Source organism: Triticum urartu, chromosome 5, assembly GCF_003073215.2.
Source record: "Triticum urartu cultivar G1812 chromosome 5, Tu2.1, whole genome shotgun sequence".
Taxonomy (NCBI): domain Eukaryota; kingdom Viridiplantae; phylum Streptophyta; class Magnoliopsida; order Poales; family Poaceae; genus Triticum; species Triticum urartu.
This window is the reverse complement of record NC_053026.1, coordinates 30,759,955-30,770,863: the sequence shown is the minus strand read 5'-3', so window position 1 is coordinate 30,770,863 and position 10,909 is coordinate 30,759,955. Positions and strand designations below refer to the sequence as shown.

The window sequence follows — 10,909 nt, the reverse complement described above, 5'->3', positions numbered from 1 at the left end:
TCCTTCACAAAAAAAACTCCTTTTGGGCACTCGAAAAATGGAAAATGGTTTTTTCATCCAAAGAAAATGAAAAGTTCCTTAGGCAACATTGTTTGCCATTCCAATATGCACCCTTGTGCACAATATGAGATCATTTGAACAAACTATGCCATGAATGTGGCCATAAGATTGGTCATTTGGCTTGAAAGCCATTGATCTCCACACGTGATAGCTCGTTTCTGAGAATACTTTTTTTTAAATAATTGCCGTATTATAAGTTTGTTATTTTTCCTGGGAACTTGGCCACATATAATGACACAATGCGAAGGTTTCCCAATTTTTTAATTTTTTTGAATTTTTTATGCCCGTTTCAAAATGCAGTCAAAACGGCGGGAATGACCATTCCTAGCTAGTGGTTGAATCTTGGAATTTTTTTGGTGTTTCTATGATTAAATAGATACTTATGTACCTATAAATGTTTTTTGAAAAAAATAAATAGCAAACTATGAGGCAGATGCAGTTCAAATTTGACCCGCTTCCAGCTGAATCGGCGGAAATTTGTCTTTTTCACGAGAGGTGGATCAAAACTTTTTACACCCCAACCATTTTGTCAATTGTGCATTAAATATGTCCTAGTATTTTAAAAAAATTGATTTGGTCCAATTTTGCAACAATTATTTGGAAGGTTCTTCACAAAAAACCTCCTTTTGGGCACTCGGAAAATGGAAAATGGTTTTTTCGTCCAAAGAAAATGAAAACTTCCTTAGGAAACATTATTTTCCATTCCAATATACACCCTTGTGCACAATATGAGATCATTTGAACAAACTATGCCATGAATGTGGCCATAAGATTGATCATTTGGCTTGAAAGCCATGAATCTTCACACATGATAGCTTATTTCTGAGAATACTTTTTTAAAATAATTGTCGTATTACAAGTTTATTATTTTTCCTGGAAACTTGGTCACATATAATGACACAATGCGAAGGTTTTCCAATTTTTTTGATTTTTTTTGAATTTTTATGCCCATTTCAAAATGCGGTCAAAACGGCGGGAATGACCGTTCCTAGCTAGTGGTTGAATCTTGGAATTTTTTTGATGTTTCTATATTTAAATAGATACTTATGTACCTAAAAATGATTTTTTGAAAAATAAAGAGCAAACTATGAGGCACCTGTACTTCAAATTTGACCCGCTTCCTGCTGAATCGGTGGCAATTTGTCTTTTTCACTAGAGGTGGATCAAAACTTTTGACACCCAACCATTTGGTCAATTGTGAATCAACTATGGCCCAGTATTTTATAAAAATGATTTGGTCCAATTGTGCAACAAATATATGGTAGGTCCTTCACAAAAAGAACTCAATTCGGGCACTCGGAAAATGGAAAATGAATTTTCCGTGCAAAGAAAATGAAAACTCCCTTAGGCGACATTTTTTTGGAATTCCAAGATGCACCCTTGTGCACAATATGAGATCATTTGAACAAACTATGCCATGAATGTGGCCATAAGATTGATCATTTGGCTTGAAAACCCTGAATCTTCACGCGTGATAGCTCATTTCTGAGAACACTTTTTTAAAATAATTGCCGTATTACAAGTTTGTTATTTATCCTGAGAACTTGGTCACATATGATGGCACAATGCGAAGGTTTCCCAATTTTTAATTTTTTTTGAATTTTTTATGCTCATTTCAAAATGCGGTCAAAACGGCGGGAATGACCGTTCCTAGCTAGTGGTTGAATCTTGAATTTTTTTGGTGTTTCTCTGATTAAATAGGTACTTATGTACCTAGAAATGATTTTTGGAAAAAATAAATAGCAAACTATGAGGCAGCTGCAGTTCAAATTTGACCCGCTTCCAACTAAATCGGCGGGAATTTGTCTTTTTCACGAGAGGTGGATCAAACCTTTTTACACCCAACCATTTTGTCAATTGTGCATTAAATATGTCCTAGTATTTTAGAAAATTGATTTGGTCCAATTTTGCGACAATTATTTGGGAGGTCCTTCACAAAAAAACCTCCTTTCAGGCACTCGGAAAATGGAAAATGGTTTTTTCGTCCAAAGAAAATGAAAACTTCCTTAGGCAACATTGTTTGCCATTCCAATATGCACCCTTGTGCACAATATGAGATCATTTGAACAAACTATGCCATGAATGTGGCCATAAGATTGATCATTTGGCTTGAAAGCCATGAATCTTCACCCATGATAGCTCATTTCTGAGAACACATTTTTTAAATAATTGCCGTATTACAAGTTTGTTATTTTTCCTGAAAACTTGGTCACATATGATGACACAATGCGAAGGTTTCCCAATTTTTTGATTTTTTTTGAATTTTTTATGCCTGTTTCAAAATGCGGTCAAAACGGCGGGAATGACCGTTCCTAGCTAGTGGTTGAATCTTGGAATTTTTTTGTGTTTCTCTGATTAAATAGGTACTTATGTACCTAGAAATGATTTTTGAAAAAAAAAATAGCAAATTATGAGGCAGCTGCAGTTCAAATTTGACCCGCTTCCAGCTGAATCGGCGGGAATTTGTCTTTTTCACCAGAGGTGGATCAAGGCTTTCGACACCCAACCATTGTGTTAATTGTGCATTAAACATGGCCTAGTATTTTATAAAAATGATTTGGTCCAATTTTGCAACAAATATATGGTAGATTCTTCACAAAAAAACTCATCTTGGGCACTCGAAAAATGGAAAATGGCTCTTTTGTGCAATGAAAGTGAAAAACCCCCAAATCAACATTGTTTGTCATCCCAAGATACACACATGTGCACACTATTTGTTCATTTTAGCAAACTATAAGTGGTTAATATGTTGAATGTTTACCCTGAATTAGAGGGTGAAAATTATAAGAGAAACAAAAGAAAAAACAAAACTACCTAAGCTTAATTCTGATTGGTGGAATCACTTGTGGCTTGGATCGATGACCTGGCATCCATCCGTCCATCCGTCCATCCATCCATCCCATCCCACGGTAGCAACCCCCCCTCTCTCTTGCGAACCCCACCCAACCCCCGCTCTCTCGCGCGAACCCCACCCACGGCAGCAAGCCCTCCTCTCTCGCGCGCTAACCCTAGCGCTGCACTCCTCCCTTGCCGCCGCCACCTCCGGTGCCAGATCCTGGCTGCCGCGTCTCCCTCCGACCTCGCCGCCGGTGCTCCCGCTCTCTCCCCCCTCCCTCACCTCCCCTCACCTCATCGGAAGAGAAGACGGAGATCGTGCGTGCGAGCAGGTCAGGCGGCGGCGCCGGCTCCCAGATCCGCAAGGGCTTGGACCTAGAGCTCCAACCCCATGGCAGCGGCAGCGGCTGCGGTTGACAGGTCTGCCATGGGCCTGGACCTGGAGTTCCGTCTCCTCCATGGGGTCGGCTTCCAGATCCGCGCCCCCATGGGTTGGACCTGGTGCTCCATCTCCATGGCGTCGTCTGCTTCCGATCGGCCGTCCGCGTCCTTCTACTGCTCGTCGAGGTAAGATATTATCCCGATTTGCTCTTCCTTTCTCTTCAATTCCCTTACCTGATGTGTTGTGGCTTCCCTCCCTCCTCACACAGAGCGCCGTGGTCGTCGTCGCGGAGACCTCCAGGCCCCGGCTCCGCTGCCTGACGCGTTTTCAGGTCGTCGGTCATCCACCTCCCACTCTCTCTTTTTGCCCCCCCCCCCGCTCGATCCCATCTACCTAGGTGGTAGCTCTGCGTAGCATCTGGTCCTTGCCATGCTCTGTGTGTCTGTCTTTAGAGATGCTCTATGTGTCCATCTTTAGATGATTTGATTTGCATCCTAGAATCAATTCATTTGCAATCCATTTGATGTTTTGAATTCATTTTCACAATTAGATCGAGAACAATTGCCACCAAAAATACCTTGAGTGCTGCCTATGAATTGTCTCCTATGAAGAGGATGTAGCATCTCCACTTAATCCCCCCCCCCCCGCTGCTCAATTTTTCTAACTGTATATATGTGCTGTGTGTACCCCTAGCCATTAAAAAACTAGTTGTTAATTTCATTCGCTGCAATCTCTCTTAAGTTAGCTCCCAGCTCTCACTTCCGTTTACTTGAATGTTTAGGGTGGTGGATGAACGAGACGAATGCATTGCGCTCCTAAGAAGATTCTGAACTGCCGAGGCTACCCAACTAGCTGCGAGTAGACAAGCGAGGCATGGCTTGGTTACTGACTGCGGTTACTGGTAAGAACCTTTTACATCCTGGTATAGCTCCAAGTGTACATTCACCACGGTTACTGCCTGTGTATAAACCAGTTTTCAATGTACTAGCGACATGTTTTAGCAATTAAAGTTACAGTTTCTATAACTGAAATGCTACAAAAATAGGGGCCAAAGTGGCAGATTGTTTCTTTTTGAGGGGCAAAGTGGCAGATTAGTTGGTACTGTAGTAAGTTGCTTATGTTGGTGTGGCGCACTCAGTCATGTTTCTTTGCACTAGAATTTTCAAAAAACACATGATTTTTTTGGGGTGGTTGTCTGAACTGAATTGCTTAGAACTTTCCTATCCAAACAAGAGTTGCCATTTTTCAGTATAATATGAGATTTCTGTGATGAGTAGTCGGATCATTCCTACAGACTTTTGTTCTTTGATTTGAAAATTGTAGCTCACATAGTACAACAGTTGGTGTTGTAGCTGAGCACCTTTCTTTTTCTTCAGTACAGCCACATGTTTTTTCTTTAGCTCTCAAACTGCAGCTTACATGGTTGTGCTTTCTTAGCTCTTAGCTTTCTCAATTCTTAAAATCCATCTCAAATCGTTGTGAAATTTACCCTAGATAGACATTCAGTATTGTTCTATCTAGTTCTACTCGGACAATTTTCTCAGTTTCATTGATCCTCTCTTTTTCAGCGCGAGCGCCGACGCGGCGGGGCGGGGCTTGCTCGGCCCGTTCGGGCTACTCGTGCTGGTCGAAAACGGCCTGTCAGAGCAGACCGCTGTCTACTTCGACCTGGTCAAGGGTGCGGACGGGAAGCTCAGCACTCACTTCTGCCAAGACGCCTTCAGGTATGCACACATCGATCTTAAATCTACACGCGCTTCCAATTACAGTGTACTACGCCATGTTGTTTCAGTATTTTTGATGTAATAACATCTTTTCTTGTGGGATGGAGGGAGTGGCATCTATCTATCTTACCTTGCTGAGAAACTACTTGCCATCTCAAATCATGTTTGTCAGGTCATTGAAGGCGAACATTCTCATCAAGGCCGTTTACGGCAGCTTCGTCCCTGTACTTGATGGAGAAAATCTGTAAGTGAGAATACGTTTCTTAAAGTAAATTCAGAAGCGTCAGTCGACATATTAAGATTGATTGGTCTTTGACTCATCAGTTACTGATTTGATTTTGTCCTGGCGGGGCGCTACTAGGCCAAGCAGAACAGGAAGAATGTCATGCCGGCCCGCATCATCAAGCACACCATGGAGATCATACACCTCCTCACCGACGCCAACCCCATATTCCCTTCTCTCCTTCCTTGAGATAGCTTGTATTATATGATGTCAGTTTAATGGATGAGAGTAGCAGTAGGATCGTATTTTTCTTCAGCTGATGTCAATTGTCACTGTTTGCTGTTCCTTCAAATAGCTAGTATTAACTGGTTGCTTGCTTCTGCACCATGCTATCTATGGGTTATTACTTATTAGTATTGTTTATCCGACCATGAGCTTGAATGGTGTAGGAGTACAACAGCACCAGGTTAATTTGTAGAAGTGAGGTTACTGAATTTTTTCTATGCTATGGTACAATAATAATTCGAATGGTAGCCAGTTGACACGAGCTGTTTGGCCCAATTCCTGGTCTCTATTAGGGGGTACAATTTATTACTTTCTATATAGATTTGTTAGCAATGGATGAACTGATCAGGGAAACAGTTCTGAGCTGATCTGAAGTTCTGAATTGGTCCAGCACATCTGAATTTGGAGTGCTTTCTGTACTACAGTCAGTGCCTTAGTCTATTCGGCAGTTTTCTGCTTCTCTACTGGTAGCTTAATTATAAGAATACAATTCTCACTAAATGTACTTTGCATTCTTACTGTATCTACTGTTGCCACAATCATTCTTGTACCAACTTATTTATCATAGCTAAACAATAAACTGTAGAGGCAATTTTGCAGCCTGTCAATGCCACCAGGATAACAATGACCCTTGCCCTGTTAATTTATAGTACTTTTGCTCTGCTCTGCTCCTCAAGGTACCCTCATCTTTGATTTCTTCCCTTCAACTCTCTGATGCTGCTTTCCTTCCTCGTGCAGGCACGCCCCGATGCTCCCCTCGGTCTGGGCACCCGATGCCAGGCAGGCTGTGGATGCCCCAGACCTCAAGGCCGGCCGTGCTACTCCAGCTGCTCCTGCCCCGGCCATGCTCAACTTTGCTCCTGGTCAGTTGCCGCAGGTGAGACACTTGCCTCCATGCTTGGATGATTCTACTTGCTCACTTAGTATCATACTTGAATCTATGCGTACATGGTACATATAATTTGACTGAAACTATAGTTTTTGTAGTTTTACTTTGTGTTCTTATAGTTTTACTAAAAGTGTAGAAATGACTGATGCACAAATTATTGAGAATAGAGAAGCAGCCTCAAGCTGAAGTTGCAACAACTGGAAACGATGTGTCTAAATTATTGAGAATATGTTCTTTGATTCAGTGCTGATGCACAAAAACCTTCTCTGCAATATATTAACTGGTCATATTCTACTTCTGTAGCTATACCTTCTCAGCGAGCCCATGACTGCTCAAACAAAAAGAAAGAGCTCTCAACTATTTGTTTATCCTGGTCCCTTTGATCAACGTAGTTTTACTGAAACTGTAGTTGGTACTTCCTTAGTGTTCAGTACATGGTACATATAGAGCTGCGTACAGCAATTACAAGAGGCATTCTCTTGTTGATGTCATTGTCTCAATACCTTTGCACATGTAAAATATGTTGACAAAGTGTTAAGTTGGATTACCGCCTCATGTTGATGGCATTGTCTCTAAACATTTAATAATGTTTCTTTTTGGTGATCTGGATCAGGATCTAATGTTGTTTAGGCTGCTGCTGCTGTGACGGAAGATCAGAAGAGGCCTGGAGATGCGCACTACCGTTTTAGTTGATGTTGCACCATGTTTTGGTGCTTGTGTATCGGTTTTTGCTTGTAAGCACACTTGTATGTGCTTGTGTACCTGTTTTTGCTTGTTTTAGTTGATGTTGGACGTGCGGATTGTATGCGTTGTTGTGTGTATTTGGCTGAATGATTTCTAAATTTAATCATTTAATCAAGAGAATTATTGAGTGTTTGTTGTTCAAGTGTGTAAACTGGAAATCAGTGAATAAAAAGACCAAATGGTCTATTGGACCAAATAATATATGGGCTCTAAAAAGGCTACGGCCCAAATAATAGTGGACTGGAACATTGTTTACTTCTGGGAAACCTGAACAAAAAGGCTTAACGAAATGGTCCGCAAAAGGGCCATGGCCTAGAAAATTAAAAGGCCGAATTGTTGGGCTTGGCCCATGAAGTCGACCAAAAATTCACAGGAAAAAATATATATAAAAGGCTGAATTAATGGGCTCGGCCCATATAAACACCGAATTGGACCGGGCTGAATCTTGTGCCACGTCAGATTGCCACGCTAGATGCCTACGTGGCCTGGGGAGGTTGCTAGTGACCAAAACAAAATAGTAGACGTATTTTGGTCGTAAACGTCTTCGACCATTCCAGAAGAAAGGTCGCTATAGTCAGTTTATGACGGCTAGCTTTTGACCTTATATTTTTGGTCACAAAAAGGTCACAAATGGAAATTTGTGACCATTCAATGACCAATAGTGATGGTCACAAGTTGACATATTTCTTGTAGTGCATGATTGCCCGAAAGAAAGTTGTGAACCATTAGATGTGCAAGCAACAATGATACAAAGGGTGATATTTAGATAGCATATTTGTACATGGTCAATCATATGTAGATAGTGTAGGGATCTCTAAAAACATTAAATCAATTGAAAGAGAACCAAAGATAAGCTTCCACGTTGGTACTTTCCATAATACATATAGTTAGAGGTAATCCACAAGGAAATACAAACCAATGTGGAGCATATCACACCAGAGACATATAGTTAGTACCCTTGAATCACAAAGGCAACAAGAAATCCTTTCTCATCATTGTCCATCATGGGATCTCCCACAATACTTCCACATCCATGGATGTGCAAGCACAACAGAGTAAAATTGCACAAACCCTGTAAAATTTAGGTAAAAGGAAAGTAAGCAGTGTAAATGGACTGGACATTATTCGACCAAGCAACACCTTCATTTGGTGTCCTTTAAAAAAATGCGTTGCTGGGTTTAAAACATATTGACGATGCTCTCGAAATTAGAAATACCACACTAATATAATGAAAGTCCAAAATATTTCAATAATTAATATTATTTACCAAATCTTCCCTTTGAGACATAGGTTTTCCGGTTGTGCCCTTGGAGCAGGTAGCCAAAGCAAACCAAGCATTGGAGCTATTGTATGTGCAAGCCAAAATGATCTAAAGGTTGATATTTAGATGGAAATCCACTTTGATTGTTACTTCATCAAACTTGGTAAGTTCCATCGCATCACACGTGTATGAATGAATATAGAACATTATTTTTCTAATGAATATAGACAAATGAGATTTTAAGGTCAAAAGACGGATCATCCAAATTTATTCTAGACGGAAAAGAAAAAAGGAATGAACAAAGGACCTGAATAACATATTTATTTCTATCTAGAGCACTACAGTATATATGTTTTGTAAGACCTTCATACCACATCACAATAATGTTTCCATTGACCTTTTTGTCTCAACATAAAAGATTCCAATGATTATTTCTCAATTTGACTACTTAACCGAGGTATTTGAGCAACAACTAGTAACTTTTCCCCACATGTATGAGAAAAATATGTGGTAGCATGATATTTGTTTTCCTCTTATTTTCCACATGCAGATTAACAAAGGCCAATATTGGAAGTTACTTATTTTGTAGCAACAATATCATGAGGCGAGGCTATCATCAGTTGACGCCATTACTTCCATCTCAAGCATCTATCTTTGTACCGAGGTTTCATGATGTAAAGTAAACATTGCACCGAAGGAGAATAAATATCTAACCAACAATTAGTTTGTTCTCATGCATGAACAGAAACATGAACACATCATGTGATCGATGTGTGACTTGTATATGCTTACAAATGTAGGGTCGAGAAAGGGAGATAAATTATGGTCCACCATTTGGAGAGACTGTGTTTGATACATATAACAATGGACTCAACTGCATAAGCACATGTCATAGGAGAAGATGCAAACTTTAATATATCAAGTAAACATAGAAACTCAAATAGAAAAAGTTATCATGACAACCTGAGTATATGTTGTAGACTTGTTACTAAGATTATAGTTTAATCAATTTAATGAGAAAAGGGCCTCCAACATGGAGTTGGGACCTTTCCAGTCTCTATTGAGCAAATCATTCTGAGCTTTAAGCACTTGTTCTACTTGAGTGGTAACCATAGAAGCATGTTTAATAATAAGTTTAAGTTCACTTTTAACATTAGACATATAATCACTCAAGTGTTCAAGCATATCAGCATTGTGTTTCAATTTTCTACCAACATAAGCATTGAAGTTTTCTTGTTTAACAATAAAATTATCAAACTCATCTAAGCATTGGCTAGCAGACTTATAACGAGGAATATCACCTTCATCAAATCTATAGAGAGAATTTACCTTTACTACCTGTGTTGGGTTATCAAGACCATGTATTTCTTCAATAGGTGGTAAATTCTTAACATCTTCAGCTTTAATACATTTTTCTTTCATACATTTATTTGCCTCTCGCATATATTCAGGACTGAGAAATAGAATACCCCTTTTCTTCGAAGTTGGCTTAGGAGTTGGTTCAGGAAGTGTCCAATTATTTTCATTAGTCAACATATTATTCAATAGCAATTCAGCTTGATCAACTGTTCTTTCCCTGAAAACACAACCAACACAACTATCCAGGTGGTCTCTGGAAGCATCGGTTAGTCCATTATAAAAGATATCAAGTATTTCATTTTTCTTGAGAGGATGATCAGGCAAAGCATTAAGTAATCGAAGAAGCCTCCCCCAAGCTTGTGGGAGACTATCTTCTTCAATTTGCACAAAATTATATATTTCCCTCAAGGCAGCTTGTTTCTTATGAGCGGGGAAATATTTAGTAGAGAAGTAATAAATCATATCATTTGCATGGTCAAGCAAATATTGTTGTTAAAATAACATTTTATCTATTTCATTTCTTTAAGGCAAGTGCATATCATTTGCATGGTCTAGCAAATATTGTTCTAGTGGATCAGTAGGAGGCATGGCAATATAAGCAAAACCAATTATTGCATCCTTACTAGGTGATTCTTTATTACGAGGTTGTCTATGAAGCATAGAGAAATTAAACTCATTAGACTCATCACCAAAGCTAACACTGACCGTTTCTTTATGGCAATCTATCGTAGCATTGACAGTGTTCATGAAATGTCTACCAAAGATTATGGGGCAAAAATCATCTTGTGTGGAACCAAGTACTAGAAAATCGGTAGGGTATTTTATTTTCCCACACCAGACTTCAACATCTCTAACAATCCCAAGTGGCGTGATGGTGTCTCTATTTGCATGTTTAATAGTGACCTCTATGTCTTCTATTTCAACGGGTGCTATATCAATCATAATTTCTTGGTATAAGGTAAAAGGAATAACACTCACACTAGCACCTAAATCACATAAGCCATGATAGCAATGATCTCCTATTTTAACTAAGACAACAGGCATGCCAACAATAGGTTCATCTTTTTCATCGGGTTTGGCAATTCTAGTAGGTTCATCATAAAAATAAATAACATGTCCATCAATGTTTTTGACCAAGAGATCTTTT

The 10,909-nt window shown here is 39.5% G+C and overlaps 1 long non-coding RNA gene across 2 annotated transcripts; it reads left to right on the top strand.

Moving 5' to 3' along the window:
* The first annotated feature begins 3,930 nt into the window (after positions 1-3,930).
* Positions 3,931-6,354, top strand: LOC125555515. 2 transcript variants are annotated; one of them, XR_007304740.1, is made up of 5 exons: positions 3,931-4,178; positions 4,846-5,001; positions 5,174-5,245; positions 5,363-5,493; positions 6,248-6,354. It is a non-coding gene; the product is annotated as an uncharacterized LOC125555515 (long non-coding RNA). The 2 variants fall into 2 exon arrangements; XR_007304739.1 differs by lacking the exon at positions 6,248-6,354 and having other exon boundaries at positions 5,363-5,537.
* Positions 6,355-10,909: the final 4,555 nt, after the last annotated feature.